Source organism: Physella acuta, unplaced genomic scaffold (assembly GCF_028476545.2).
Source record: "Physella acuta isolate Inbredline_101_S28 unplaced genomic scaffold, ASM2847654v3 ptg000048l, whole genome shotgun sequence".
Lineage (NCBI taxonomy): Eukaryota > Metazoa > Mollusca > Gastropoda > Physidae > Physella > Physella acuta.
Genome location: NW_026731568.1, coordinates 491,746 through 508,538, shown reverse-complemented (window position 1 = coordinate 508,538; position 16,793 = coordinate 491,746).

Here is a 16,793-nt window from a genome sequence, read left to right as displayed (position 1 = left end):
TAGAAGAGACGTTAAACAAAACATACTTACCAAACCGGAACACAATGAAAATTGAAATAATTGTGGACCACGCTAAACTTTCTGACGCTGGGATGTATTATTGCAATGCTTCCTATATTATGAACCCAAGTGATGATGAAATGTTGACCGTTAAATATCAATATGTTAAAACTCATGGTAAGTTCATTCTAGAAAAAAAACGTGTGAAATTAATTTTATATTAAAATAAAAGCAATCAGTAGCTAGCCAGGATTTATTACAGATCAAGCTTAAAATATACAACGTGCAAAGCATATAGTATAAATATATAGCTATATATATATATATATATATATATATATATATATATATATATATATATATATATATATAAATATAATTATATATATATATATATAAATATAATTATATATATATATATATATATATATATATATATATATATATATATATATATATATATATATATATACATATATATTATCTATTCATGTCACATTAAGTAGGCACGAAATGAATATTGTTTTTCTAAATAATTTTACATTGCTGTCATATATTAACATTTTTTCACTGTATTAATAAATGATAATTGTAATGTTTTAAATTTAACTAACTTTGATGTTATAATTTGAACTTTTGTGAGTGTATTGTTTAAAAAAAAAATTATTCGAACAGGGGTAGGCCTATATTCTAACGAAACTATGCCCGGTGAGTTTTTTTTTAATGCCCTACAATAATCAGACTTACTGTATCAATTCTTTGTTTCGCCTATTAAATCGTGACGTCACACGTTTTCTTTTGTAAGTTGAATAAAAAAAAAATGGATTTTAAGTTGCTTAAAAGTGCACTTGTATTTATGTTTTACTGCATGCATAGTGTAATTAATAAATTTGTATAATCTTTACTACATTTAACATTTCTCTATGCTTATTAAACTTCACAGAATCAACGTCAAAAAGTGCACCAGATGAAAGGGAAGTGAACAGTCAGAATAATTACAGCTTTCTGTATTATGTCCTTCCAATAGTTGCAATTGTTATTGCAGGTGCTGTTGCTCTAGCTGTTTGTTTTAGAAAAGGTTAGTAGTTTTAAGACGGGTCTATATTCCTAGCAATTTCTCCATGTTTCCTCCCACGTTAATTGTACAACTTAATACTTCCGAACTTGCCGATGATGCTACCTAAAGAATTAGTTTTACCCTATGCTGCATCCGACCAGTCGGTAGAAAAATAAATGTCTCGAAAATAAACTTGTATAGAATATTATTATCAAAACGTTTGCAATGAATTCATATTTGAACAAAGAGGTCCTTGTTTTTTTGTTTTTTTTTTGCGCTGTGTAAGGGAGGTAAGCTTCCTAGAGTTACAATTTTTCACTGAATATTTGACTAATTTTAGCAGAAAGAAATTGTAGATATTTAGTATTCATTAGTCTGAAAATTGTATACACTTGTGTATTCAATTTCTTTAATATTAACTAAAACAATTAATATAATATAATTATCACTTATGGTATAGATGAAGTGTTTACAGTTTTATTTACGCTCCGGATAACAAGTTAGCGTCAGTGTTCCCAAAGTTCTTTTAAAATTAAAAAAAATCATTAATTATTCCGATAACTGTCCACGTAACATTTTACAACCAATCCATTAAATTATTCAAATTTTCAGGTTTAAAATAAGTTAAAATTAAATATTTTCTTGTATGTATAAATAATCAATTTTCATTGAATGAAAGTGTAAGCAAGAAAAAGTAGTCAAATTACTATTGCTAATCAGTATTAATCATCTCCAACCGATGATGAAAACTGTAAAACTAAGCAAAAATGCCATTACAATTTTCCATGTATCTTCACCCCAAAACAAGTAAAAATAGATTACTTGTATGAAACCTTTATCTACATATAAGTACCACTTTAATTAAGCGCCTGTATTACTTTTTAATTTAAAAGAATTGTAAATATTATTGATATAATTAATAGTATTGTCTCCCCTGACTCACCGCTAGGTGAAGTGATCGATGATATTTTTTTACAATTACCGGCACTCCGCTGTTTTGAATCTCTACCTGTATCGGTAGTTCACAATGCTGCTGTACAGATCTCACGCGTGTTCTTAATTTTAGGGAATACATTAATTATATTATTACTTTATATTAAAACCCTTTAACTCAGTTAAAATTAACCATAACATGTTGATTCTATTTATCCCAGCGTATCTAAAACAAGAAGTAATAGAAAGATGTGAACCAATTTCTACTCCACCAAACACTGAAAGGATAACCCCTCAACCAATGGACAGTGTTGGATATCTGGAACCTCACAATGAAGATGGATGGTATGCAGTAATTAGACAAAATGCAAGAGACGGTATGCAGAGTGGTGCTTCAAACCAGACATCTGTGTATGATCTAGATAACACGGAAGAAGAAAACTACTACAGTACAATTAACGACCTTGATGAGATAAAAGAAAATACCCTAAGTGAAGTGGAACACCACAACACAAACGAACATGCAGAGAACCCAACAAAGGACGTGGATTACTCCGAATATTGGGAATGTGAGAGTAGCACAAATACACAACTTAATATTGAGAGGCAACGTTACATGAACGGGGATGGACAACAAGAGATTACATCGGATGGAGATATTGATACACATTCGGACAGAAATCCTGACATTGCCTCTAATGAAAATCTTGAAATTAACCTTAATGAAAAACCTCATACTTCACCGGAAATACAGCTTGATACTGCTAATTTGACAGAATACTTAGAACCAGCTTTTTCTTCGGAGAGAAAACTTGTCAATAACTGTCATGAAAAACTTGACAACATAACCAACGCAGATAACAATTTAGTCCAGTTTTATGAAACTGAGGAATCTAATTCGCTACATGATAAACCTGTAGATATTGCTAGTTTGGCAGAATACTTAGAACCATTTATTTCTTCGGAGAGGAAACTCGCCAATAACTTTCATGAAAAATTTGACAATGAAGCTAATTCAAAATACAATTTAGTCCTGCTTCATGAAACTGAATCACGACAAAACGAAACTGGAAATATTGCTAATTTGACTGAATACTTGGAACCAGTCATTTCTTTCGAGAGAACAATTGGCAATAACTTAGATAAAACACTTGACAAAAAAACTAACACCGATAACTATTCTGTCCCAACTCGTGAAATTAACGACTATCTAAATTTATATGACACAACTGAAGATACTAATAATTTGACAGAATACTTAACACCATCCATTTTGTCGGAGAAAAAACCTGACAATAACGTGGGTGTATATCTTGACGAAAAAACAAACAGCGATGAATATTTTGTCCCAAGTCATTAAATTAATGCTTTCCTAAAACTATATGACGCAACTGGAGATTTATAGTTTTAAAAAATATTTAGAACATATGAAAAAAAAGACTTTGATAAAACAAAAAATGTAGATGACTATTATGTCGCAACTCATAAAGATAATGAGTGCAGAAACTAAAATACAAATTACAAAGTCGTCTGTGATATTAAAATGTATGTAATATATATTTGTTCTTGACATCATTTATCATGAGCTATTTTGTCTATGATATCGTTGATATTTGTCTTGATAAATTGTGTCTTTCGATATAATATTTTATCCACGATATAATGTCTGGAATGATTCGCCATTTAACCGTGTGTATGTATACATACGATGATATAATTAAGTATAAATTGCATATTTTTCTCAATTTTTTTTTACATTTTTACCAGCTCGAAAAAGTCTAATTACTGTAGTAAAGCGAGATTTCTAAACATTGTGTCATATACAGAAATACACGCCAGTTTCTATAAAATGTCTACAATTAAATTTCACCAAAATAATAACGTAAAAACTAAATATGATATGACGTTAGCATATCATATCATTCAATCAAATCACTCTAAAGTACAAATCAATAATTTTGATTGATTAAGGGGCTGGGTGAGTTATTTTTATCACTATTCGCCTTATCCCCTGGAAAACTTTGTCCGCATCCCCTTCCCCCTTCTCCCATCCCTAAGCTCATTACCAACCGATAGATAAACAACCCGTACCACTACCCACACTATACCTATTACATTAAAGAGACAAAGGATGTATGACAAAGTAACAACCCTACAGACAAATATTTATCTACATTCAATTAATATCACAACCCCCTAGACACTACTCCAACACACTGGGATACATAACTTGTAGACACCACTCCTCAATTTATATCCCATGCGCCCTATCCACATAGAAAACTTTGTCCACAACCCCCGCCCCCATCCCTAAACACATTAACAACAGCTAGATAAACAGACTGTACCTTTACCCACACTATTCCCTTGGACAGACATAGGACTATGACAAAGTAACATACAAACATTTATCTGCATTCATTTACTGTCACAAGTGACAACGTTCCCACCCAATTCCTAAACATGCATGTACCAACTTTGAAACATACATCGGTGAAAACTTTACCGACCCTAGTATAAACTCTACACCAATCAATTCCAAAACATGCATGTAACAACTTTGAATCCTGCCTCGGTGAAAACTTCACCGACCCTAGTATAAACTCTACCCGCAACAATTCCAAGAACATGCATGTACCAACTTTGAAACATCCATCGGTGAAACCCAAACACATCCGACTCTAGTATAAACTCTGCACCATCCAATTCCAAAACATGCAAGTACCAACTTTGAAACATGCCTCGGTTAAACCAAAACTCCCCCGACCCTATTATAAAATCTCCCCCTATCAATTCCAAAACATGCATGTACCAACTTCGAAACCACCCTCTGTGAAAGCAAAACTCCTCCGACTCTAATATACATTCTGTCCCAACCAATTCCAAAACATGTATGTACCAACTTTGCAACATGCCTCGGTGAAACCAAAACACCTCCGACTCTAGTATAAACGCTGCCCCCATCAATTCTAAAACATGCATGTACCAACTTTGAAACATGCATCGGTGTTAACAAAACTCCTCCGACGCTAGTATGAATTCTACTCCCACCAATTTCAAAACATGCATGTACCAACTTTGAAACCTGACTCGGTGAAACCCAAACTCCATTTAGCACAAAAAGCCTCCTATTGAGGGCCCATTCAGCCCACATAGCCTCCTATTGAGGCCCCATTTAGCCCACATAGCCTCCTAATGAGGGCCCATTTAGCCCACAAAGCCTCCTATTGAGGGCCCATTTAGCCCACAAAGCCTTCTAGTCAATGCCCATTTAGCCCACATAGCCTTCTATTGAGGCCCCATTTAGCCCACATAGCCTCCTATTGAGGGCCCATTTATCCCACATATCCTGCTCTTGAGGGCCCATTTAGCCCACATAGCCTCCTATTGAGGGCCTATTTAGCCCACATATCCTGCTCTTGAGGGCCCATTTAGCCCACATAGCCTTCTATTGAGGGCCCATTTAGCCCACATATCCTGCTCTTGAGGGCCCATTTAGCCCACATAGCCTCCTATTGAGGGCCCATTTAGCCCACATAGCACCAAATTGAGAGCCTATTTTTCCCACATAGCCTCCTATTGAGGGCTCATTTAGCCCACATAGCCTGCTATTGAGGGCCCATTTAGCCCACATAGCCTCCTATTGAGGGCCCATTTAGCCCACATAGCCTCCTTTTGAGGGCCCATTTAGCCCACATATCCTGCTATTCAGGGCCCATTTAGCCCACATAGCCCCAAATTGAGGGCCCATTTAGCCCACATAGCACCAAATTGAGAGCCTATTTTGCCCACATAGCCTCCTATTGAGGGCCCATTTAGCCCACAAAGCCTCCTATTTAGGGCCCGTTCAACCCACAAAGCCTCCTATAGAGGGTCCATTCAACCCAAAAAGCCTCCCATTGAGGGTTCATTCAGCCCCCAGAATCTCCTATTCACGCATCCCACCTACCACCATCATAATTTTAATCCACTGAGTTCTATAAGACTTCCTGCTGTACTGAGGCAGATGTTTTCATTCATTCAAAGATTCTTTCAGGCAAGCCCATTTGTATGATACCTCCATCACCGTACATGAAAGTGGTCACTGGAGCATAACATTTAACCAACAACGCGGAAAATTAAATTATGTATCCAAAGTATGTCCATGTTGACAGCCTTTTTCAAAGATTGTAAGTGATGTAAAGGAAGGAAAAAAATGTTAAGTTATGAGGTTTCGTCCCTTAAAGTTCAGTCACGATTTTGTAACTTCAAGCAGATGTCTACATGAAGTAAAATCAGTTTTATCCATGGGGCTACACCAGTGCTGGGTGTCAATAGATGCTAGTAAGGTATATGGAAGAAACAAAATACACATCAAATTGTGACTAACTTATTTACGAAGACAGTCACGATTCTATATTTATGTGATCACGATTTTTAAAAATATAACAACGTGTTTATCATTTTAGACACTTTCGGATAAACATAGATCAACAACACAACACAATTTTAGGTAACCGAATCTGGTAATGTAAAGTCATTGTCATTAAATCATTATCTATATGCCTGACACTGAAACCCCACTGTAAAATCAGGGTTATTAAAAGAGTTGGTATCTTTAAAATTAAATTAGAATAGAAAAAAATGAACCTGACATGCAATATAGAAGATTCGACAAGGTTCTTTTTTTTTGAAGGCTATAACCATAATAATGGCTCAACTGAAACGGTCCTCCATCTTGAGAAAATGTTAACTAGAAAGATGAAATCAAGGGGACAAGCCTCTCTAGGATGTAGGAATAATACAAATTTATCAATCACACACATAAAATTTGAAATGACAATTTTTATTTTACATTTTATTTATCATCTGATTTTGGGCCCCTTAATCGTCTTCTCCACCCCCACCCCAACCGTCAAATTAAGGGCACGCAACCTCTAGTTCCACACCTTGTGGTTAGGCCAGACGCCGGAAGTTGAAAGTGTTGTCACGGTGAATGAAGCGGGCTAGATTTGTCACGCTTGGCTGACTCCCCGTACATAAATCTACTATGATTACATAACTGAGGTTAAAATCTAGTAATCCTATACAATGGGCTGACATTTTTTTATTATACGAGCCTGTGCATACAGGAAGTTAAAAAAAAACATTCACGTACTGGATGTAGGTATTGTGTTTTTAAACGTCACGATCTTCCACCAGCTGCTCGTATCAGATTGCTTAAAGTTGTTTATATTACTGCAGCATACGTAGTACAACCATACCAAGCATTGATAAAATCATCTGTTGATAAAGTCAACTGTTGATAACGTCAAGTGTTTATAAAATCAACCGTTGATGTAATCAATTATTTAACAAACCAACCGTTCATCTATCTCCGGTGAAGTGGATAAAAAATAGAACTAATAATATAAAAACAAAAGACAATAAAAATGATGTCAATACCCTAGGAGGAAGTGGGTGTCTGACGGTCGTGCCGATGCTTGATCAATGGGAGGCAGGCTCGGAAAGTGTGACAACACACTTGAGTATTTTAAAAAAGTATATTCGGAACTTCATTTTTTCCCTGTTATTTCGCCCTTTTTGTGCTTTTTCGGACGAGAGCAAAATAAAATAAACAGGGAGTGATCTCCCCTTACCTTTCTCGAATATTCTTATATAAAACAACAGGGGATGGAAACTCGGGATATAGACATGATTTTTAATCCATTTTAAATACTTAAAGTTTTTAAAATTGAATAAAATCCCGAAGAAAAAAGAATTGCACACCAAGTGAACGCCAAATTAAATGTGTATAATAGTGTGCAATATTATTAGTATACTATAAATTTACATGCGTTTATTTGAGAAATCGGAAATAGCGTAAATTACTACTTCCGGTCAACGGAAAATACTCGAATTTTGATAGATGGTATAGAATTAGATCTTTTACTTACTTGTGAAATGTCATTTATATATCTTAAATAGTACTCAAGTTAAAGGCTTTTGAAAAATTCAAAGTAGAAAAAGCACCACTTCCGGTTATCGGAAATCGCTCAAAAGTTGATACGGATCTACGATTTTGATATAATACTTATATATGAAATTTGATCAACCTAGTTGTAACGGCACTCAAGCTATCGTGTTTACACACACACATATACACGCACACACATACGGACAAGATTGCAAAACTATGTTTTCCGACTCGGGGAGCCCTAAATCGTCGAGATTTGTAAACATCTCGATTTTTTTGCACGATTGCAAGACTTTTTCTATTCTTCGTATATAAGAGAAAGTAAATAAACCGGGAGTGATCTCCCCTAAACTTTCTCGAATATTCTACTATAACACTACGTGGGATGGCAACTCGAAATATAGACATGATTTTTGTTTACTTAAACTTTTAAAAATAGAATAGAATCTAGTAGAAAAAAAATTGCGCACCAAGCGAATGCCAAATAAATATGTGCATAATAGTGCGCACTATTATTAGTACTTTATAAATTTACATGCGTTTTTTAAGAAATCGGAAATAGCGTCAATTAGTATTTGCGGTTAACGGAAATCACTCGAAATTGGACAGGAGGTAGAGAATTAGATCTTTTAATTACATGTGAAATTTAATTTATCTATCTGAAAAAGTACTCAAGTTATAGGCTTTTGAAAAATTCTAAGTAGAAATAGTACCACTTCCGGTTATCGGAAATCGCTCAAAAGTTGAACAGGATCTACGTTTTTGATATAATAATTATACATGAAATTTCATCAACCTATCTGTAACGGTACTCAAGTTACTATGTCTACACAGACATAAACACACACATACACACAGTCATACGGACAAGATGGCAAAACTATGTTTTTCCGACTTAGGGAGATGTAAAACTTCGAGATCTGCAAAAATCTAAAAAACATTTTTGCACGATTACAAGACTTTCTCTATACTTCGTATATACGAAAAAGTAAAAAAAGAAGAATGCATATTTAGGGAAACGTCTTACGGAAGACTTAAAATGACAAGAGATCTTTTAAAAAATTCATAAAAAACGTTTTAATAACAAGCTTTTATGTAATAATGCACTAAAAAGTAGAAAATAAATTATAGACTACTATTTAAATAACTATAAAGAAATGCGTGGGTCACTTTAGTATCTATTGGATACCTTTACTAATGTTAAGGAAGACACCCACGCTTTTCTTTCTAGTTATTTAAATAGTAGTCTATAATTTATTTTCTACTTTTTAGTGCATCATTACATAAAAGCTTGTTATTAAAACGTTTTTTATGAATTTTTTTTCAGTACTTTACATGTTTTATTTACAATAGAGTTACATGACTAAAAACCATTGCGCGCCTACTGAACATCACGTTCAGTAGGCGCGCAATGGTTTTTGAACGCAGCCATTACGTGATGGCGCAGCTATTGAAGGTGATGACGCGTGTGGTGTGGTTGGCTAGACATGCCTACTAATTCGGTCCAAATTTTAATTAATTCATAAAAAATTAATTTGGCATCCAATTAAGTCAAATTTAGTTTCAGATTGCATTGTCTTCATGTCTTGACCCACGTGCTAACTTTGAATCGTATCGGTCAAGTAGAACTGTCCGAATTTTCACTCCTGCGTTTCCGTCTAGACTGACGACTGACGACTGACGACAGAGGAAGTGAGTTAAATAAAAGCTTGTAAAAAATAGTAAGTATTGAAAAAAAAACGTGTGTGCATAACCAAATGAACAAACGAACTAAAACCTCCAAATTCCAAAATTAAGATCAGGATCAGTTATAAAAGCCAGGTTAGGAAGTTGTACAATAATTTATATTTTGTTACACACTGGAAATAAAGCTACTATTTACAAGATTATGTTTTTACCGTTCGAAATTTGAGAACATTAAAAAAAAATATTTTCTTACATTGAAAATGTAACAAACATGGCAGACTAAAATAAGCGATCATGTTGAGTTAAATCAAAGAGTAGAGTACAAGGCATTGAACATTTGTCCAAATAATAAATTTGGATTTTATTGGAAACATAGTTATATATTATTCAGATTGTTTTTATAGTGTAAATTGCATTCAGTTTAAAACAACTTTAGGGCAATAGTTCCAAAGCTAGTGAGATGTTTATATACTGCACAATAAACACAACTATGAATCTCATGGTTAAAGTACGAAATGTGGATTAAGTTTCTTAAGTAAAAAAATAAAGAATTATAAGCAAATTTGAAGAATTTGTAGTGTTTGTATCTTATCAGAGGCATAGCGAAGGGGAGGGGAGGGGCGGGGGGGGTTAAATATGTCCCTGGGCGCCGACCTTAGCGGGCGCCAAAAGGGGTTGTAAAAACAAATTAAAATCTCATTTAGATGCAGTTTTGCATTATAAATATAAAAAATATATATATGGGGGGGGGGGGCGCAAATTGAGAGCTTGTGGGGGGGGGCTGCAAATTGAAAGTTTGAGGGGGGGGGGGTGCAAATTGCAAATTGAAAGGTTGTTACCGAGGGGGGCGTCAAATTGAAAGTTTGACCCCGGGCGCCGGGAAGGGCCGCTACGCCTCCGTATCTTATGTTTAGGTAAATGTTATATAACATTTGTATGGTTAAATATTATTTCGAATGAAAAGTTTAAAAAACCATTAAGAAAACACAAAATATACAACAATTCTAATCCAGGATAAATTAAAAGCTTTATATATCAAACCATGTGTTAAAGTTTTCTAGTCTCTTGAAATTGCAGGTACATATATATATATATATATATATATATATATATATATATATATATATATATATATATATATATATATATATATATATATATATATATATATATATAATTGTTTGAATGAAGACAGATATGCTGTTTATTGTCCTGATATAGAAACATTTTTTATAGTTGCTGTCGTCTTTTTATGACGTCGCAGTTGGGAGCTAAGGACAGAAATGAGAGAGGTTAGTGCCATAGATTGCTAATTAATTGCATGCTTAGCTTCAATACAATATATTTAGATATGTAGTATGATATATGTGTACGCCACTGTCTTAGTAAACATAAGTTAACTATAAACACCACCACCTACATTACCGATGTTGCCGCTATATATAGGCCATACTGACTCACACAATTCAGTTCTCTATGTACGAACTAGTATACGGAGCATAGACTTACAGACATTACACCCACAGGGGCGTGAGAAGACTTGTACTAGTATACGGAGCATAGACTTACAGACAATACACCCACAGGGGCGTGAGTAGACTTGTACTAGTATACGGAGCATAGACTTACAGACAATACACCCACAGGGGCGTGAGTAGACTTGTACTAGTATACGGAGCATAGACTTACAGACAATACACCCACAGGGGCGTGAGTAGACTTGTACTAGTATACGGAGCATAGACTTACAGACAATACACCCACAGGGGCGTGAGTAGACTTGTACTAGTATACGGAGCATAGACTTACAGACAATACACCCACAGGGGCGTGAGTAGACTTGTACTAGTATACGGAGCATAGACTTACAGACAATACACCCACAGGGGCGTGAGTAGACTTGTACTAGTATACGGAGCATAGACTTACAGACAATACACCCACAGGGGCGTGAGTAGACTTGTACTAGTATACGGAGCATAGACTTACAGACAATACACCCACAGGGGCGTGAGTAGACTTGTACTAGTATACGGAGCATACACTTACAGACAATACACCCATGGGGGCGTGAGTAGACTTGTACTAGTATACGGAGCATACACTTACAGACAATACACCCACAGGGGCGTGAGTAGACTTGCACAAGTATATGGAGCATACACTTACAGACAATACAACCACAGGGGCGTGAGTAGACTTGTACCAGTATACGGAGCATACACCTACAGACAATACACCCACAGGGGCGTGAGTAGACTTTGACTAGTATACAGAGCATAGACGTACAGACATTACAACCACAGGGGCGTGAGTAGACTTGTACTAGTAAACGGAGCATACACTTACAGACAATACACCTACAGGGGCGTGAGTAGACTTTGACTAGTATACGGAGCATAGACTTACAGACATTACAACCACAGGGGCGTGAGTAGACGTGTACTAGTATACGGAGCATACACTTACAGACAATACACCTACAGGGGCGTGAGTAGACTTGTACTAGTAAACGGAGCATACACTTACAGACAATACACCTACAGGGGCGTGAGTAGACTTTGACTAGTATACGGAGCATACACTTACAGACAATACACCCACAGGGGCGTGAGTAGACTTGTACTAGTATACGGAGCATACACTTACAGACAGTACACCCACAGGGGCGTGAGTAGACTTGTACTAGTATAACGAGGATACACTTACAGACAATATACTTACAGGGGCGTGAGTAGACTTGTACTATTGTACGGAGCATACACTTACAGACAATACACCCACAGGGGCGTGAGTAGACTTGTACTAGTATACGGAGCATACACTTACAGACAATACACCCACAGGGGCGTGAGTAGACTTGTACTATTGTACGGAGCATACACTTACAGACAATACACCTACAGGGGCGTGAGTAGACTTTGACTAGTATACGGAGCATACACTTACAGACAATACACCCACAGGGGCGTGAGTAGACTTGTACTAGTATACGGAGCATACACTTACAGACAGTACACCCACAGGGGCGTGAGTAGACTTGTACTATTGTACGGAGCATACACTTACAGACAATACACCCACAGGGGCGTGAGTAGACTTGTACCACCAAACGACGGCCACAACCAGCACAACCACACCAAGACCACCGATTACGGAACCAATAATTACACCAACGTTAATACCAGTTGATGAGCCTTCTTGTTGTGGGATCTTGATCCCTAACAATAATGACCAGAAAATGTTTGCACAAATGTTTTTAATAATAAATACATTGTGTTCAAGAAATATATTTGTAATCATACCTAAATTCCTAAACCTAAACAAGATATAACACTCATCACACATGAAACACTAACCCAAAACTTAACATCTTACGAAGCACCATCAAAACAAAAATACAACCTTCAGAAAAATAAATTCATAACCCAACTTTGTAATTTATAAAATAAAATATAAATTAAACGAAATCAAAACAGATAAACGAATTCTAAAAGTTCAAATAAAGCGATAGCTACCGGGTTTTGTGTAAATCGTCATATTCCCAACCATTGTGTCTTCATTGTTTTCTGTAGCCACACACACATACATGTAGCCATCATACATGTCTTCTGTTTGAAACTTCAGTGTTGACGTATGACGGTATTGGACACAGGTTGTCCCAGAACTGACCAGCACAGGTTCATCAACTGATATATCGTTTTGTTCAGGATATGACGTGAAACTGTTGACGTCAGAGCTAGAATGGCCGTACTTCCAGTGGATGGTCAAGTTTTGTGGACCCTGTAAAGTACATGGCAATAAAATATTACCCGTTCATTAACAGACTTTATTTATTCTAAATCATAAGAATACTCACATTTACATTACACGTCAAAGTAACATTAGACCCTGCAGGATTGGCTGACTCGTATGGACCCAGCTCCTCTGACTGAAGGGGTTTTATTGTAACAGACAGTGGAGTCACTCGTACTGTTAAAAAAATGTCGTAAAATATCATCAACATTGAGTGAATGTAACTCATCGGTGTATTTTTAGTTTGAAGATCGTAGTTACTAAATGTTTTGATGTATTCATCAATTACAGTAGGTACATTGAAATAGTTACTTTGTAAACAAATATAAGGAGCTAACATGTTGAAAACACAATAATAAATTAATCAATGTAATCAAACTTGAATACGAATATACTATACATAAACAGTCAGTCTTCTTAGATCTTAGTGCTATGATGTAAAATAAGAGGCCCATGCTATACTGCTAAATATTCCTAAAGAACTTACCTATACTCGTAACATTTTGCTCCCGATTACTCTGCGTTGATTGATTGTTTGAGTTGTAATAGAACGCCTGACAGGCGAACAAGCCAGCATCTGAACACACAGCATCTTTGACAACAATTTCTATCTGCATTGTGTTCCTGTTGTTTGGTCTCTCCGATGTTTCTCGCAAACTGCCGTTGAATTTAAAATTCCAGATTCTCGCTGGTGAGGTATCGGGCGGATACTAGAAATAAATGTTCAAATATAATTATCTATAATTACAGAGCAATAAGAAAATAATGTTCATCAAAATTAGTGCATGAGGAGACTTGAGTATATTTTTTGCCTCAGAATTAATAGCTTTGTTGATACATAAAACTCTCCAATAATAATATTCTTAGTTGTTTAAAAGGTTTCGTACTGTAACGTTTAATACCTTCAGCTTTTCATAATTTTCAAAGTTTACATTATTATTTTCATAATAATTACTATTATTCACACACAAAAAAAATCCAATTTTTTTATCACAACTTTTCTAAAATTTAATTCTATAAGCAATACAACGTTTAAACACTATCATTAAAGGAAAGTAAAAAAAATATTAAAAGTGCAATCTTAAAAAGTATATTATATTTTAGTATATTACATAAGCTATATATTATTAAATTTTAATATTGATTTATAACACCATGTTATTAAATGATCGCAAATAGAATATTAGGCTTTGCTTACTTATCCAGTAACATACTATACAGGTCAACAAATCATGTTGAAATTTATCTCAAAACATATTGGAAAAGCTATAAGACGATCTACACAAAAAACCAACATTGCTAACGCTGAATTACATTTTACTGACTTAAAGAAAATCCTTACTGTAATAATGTAGGGTAGACGCAAGCTATATTGAGCTTGAGTAGCGTATATTGTCCCATCTGTCCAAAATATAATCAACTCCCTAACTGTTGTAGCATTGGCTGGTACACCAGCACGTGACGCGTCACATGTCACAGTAAAAGTTTCTCCTGTCTCAATCACACCTGGGCTGACGATTGTCTGGCTGTTTACTAAAGGGAAAGTACCTACGTTTGTAAGTTTGTTTACTGATAATAAGTTAACTACATTTATATCTGTATCTGTTTATTGATGTCGAATTAACTATGTTCATAAATGCGTCGTACTGTTTACTTATTTGAAATTAAATTTAAAAATTAAAAAAAAAATATATATAACTGCCACAATTAATTTACATAATGCTCCTTTTAAAAAATCTTCTGATTCCAATTACGAAGCGTATCGTTAAGGTATATTTAACTAATTTAATAGCAAAAAGTATAAAATTAATTATAAAAATACCTTGTGCTATGCAGCTAATCAAGAAAAATACTCTCAGCATAATGACGATTGCCTTGCTTGACCCAGACAAAAGAAAAAAACTAAAATATGTTATATCGGGCCCCACAACTTGCTTTATACCCGTGGTTTGATGAAACTCTCAGTTTCAAGTGACGGTAATATCATGAACAGGCATAAATCAGGTGTATTAACTTAGGTATTTTAAAAACTGTTTGACGAGTTTTAGGGTATTGAATCTTGAGCCCACAACAAGACGACAGTCGTGAGCCATTAAATAATGTTTACGCTGCCACCAGCCCCAGAAGGTGTGAATCTGTTGTCTGACACAGGGGCGTGGACACTGACGCAGGGGCGTGGTCTCTGACGCAGGGGCGTGGTCTCTGACACATGGGCGTGGTCTCTCTGACAGAGGGGCGTGGTCTCTGACACATAGGCGTGGTCTCTCTGACACAGGGGCGTGGTCTCTGACACAGGGGCGTGGTCTCTGACACATGGGCGTGGTCTCTCTGACAGAGGGGCGTGGTCTCTGACACATAGGCGTGGTCTCTCTGACACAGGGGCGTGGTCTCTCTGACACAGGGGCGTGGTCTCTGACACAGTGGCGTGGTCTCTCACACAGGGGCGTGATCTCTCTCTGACACAGGGGCGTGGTCTCTGACACTGTGGCGTGGTCTTTGACACAGGGTCGTGGTCTCTCATACAGGGGTGTGGTCTCTGACACAGGGGTGTGGTCTCTGACACAGGGGTGTGGTCTCTGACACTGTGGCGTGGTCTTTGACACAGGGTCGTGGTCTCTCATACAGGGGTGTGGTCTCTGACACAGGGGCGTGGACACTGACACAGGGGCTTGGCTGGTGCAGTGAGCGAGCTACTCTCCTTTCAACATCTTCATGCCATCATCGTTATTCTTTCATCTGGGATGTTGAAACAAGCTAAACCACACATAAGGATTTAATCTATATATATAATTCTCTTCTGGGAGCCATTAGAAAACAAGCTGCAAGCGCACCTTTGCAGTCCCCTCTCTTCCTCTCTATCACTATCACTACCACCCCCACCCCACCCCCACATGATCTGGTGAGCTGTGGTTCACTCTAAATGTTTACAAATCGTAGAGCCGGGTTTGTTGACGGCTATTAGGGGCAGATAATTTAGTTTGAAACGATTTTAAACTTAAAGGAGGTAACTAAGAGGAGGCTGCTTTCACGGGGGGGGGGGGGGGTGTAGGGTAGGGGTTGGGGGAAAGGGGGGGGGTAGTGTTTTAAAGCAAATATTTTCAGTGGCAGCATTGGTACTGTCGAATTCACAAATTATGAATTACTGAAAAGTAGAAAATAAAAAAACTAAATAGCGGCGTATGATACGCCGCGGGTCGGCTCGTAATAAATATTTTTAAAAATTACATGGAGATTAAAAGCGCTGTCAACAAATCTATTTGAAACGGTCGCTATGTAGTAAGATATATGATTAAAACGTTCTGAATTTAGCATAGTTGCATGTAGTTATTGTTGGTGATGTAGAGTGTTGTAATATATGCATAGGTTTTCCCTCTCTGGGTAATAATC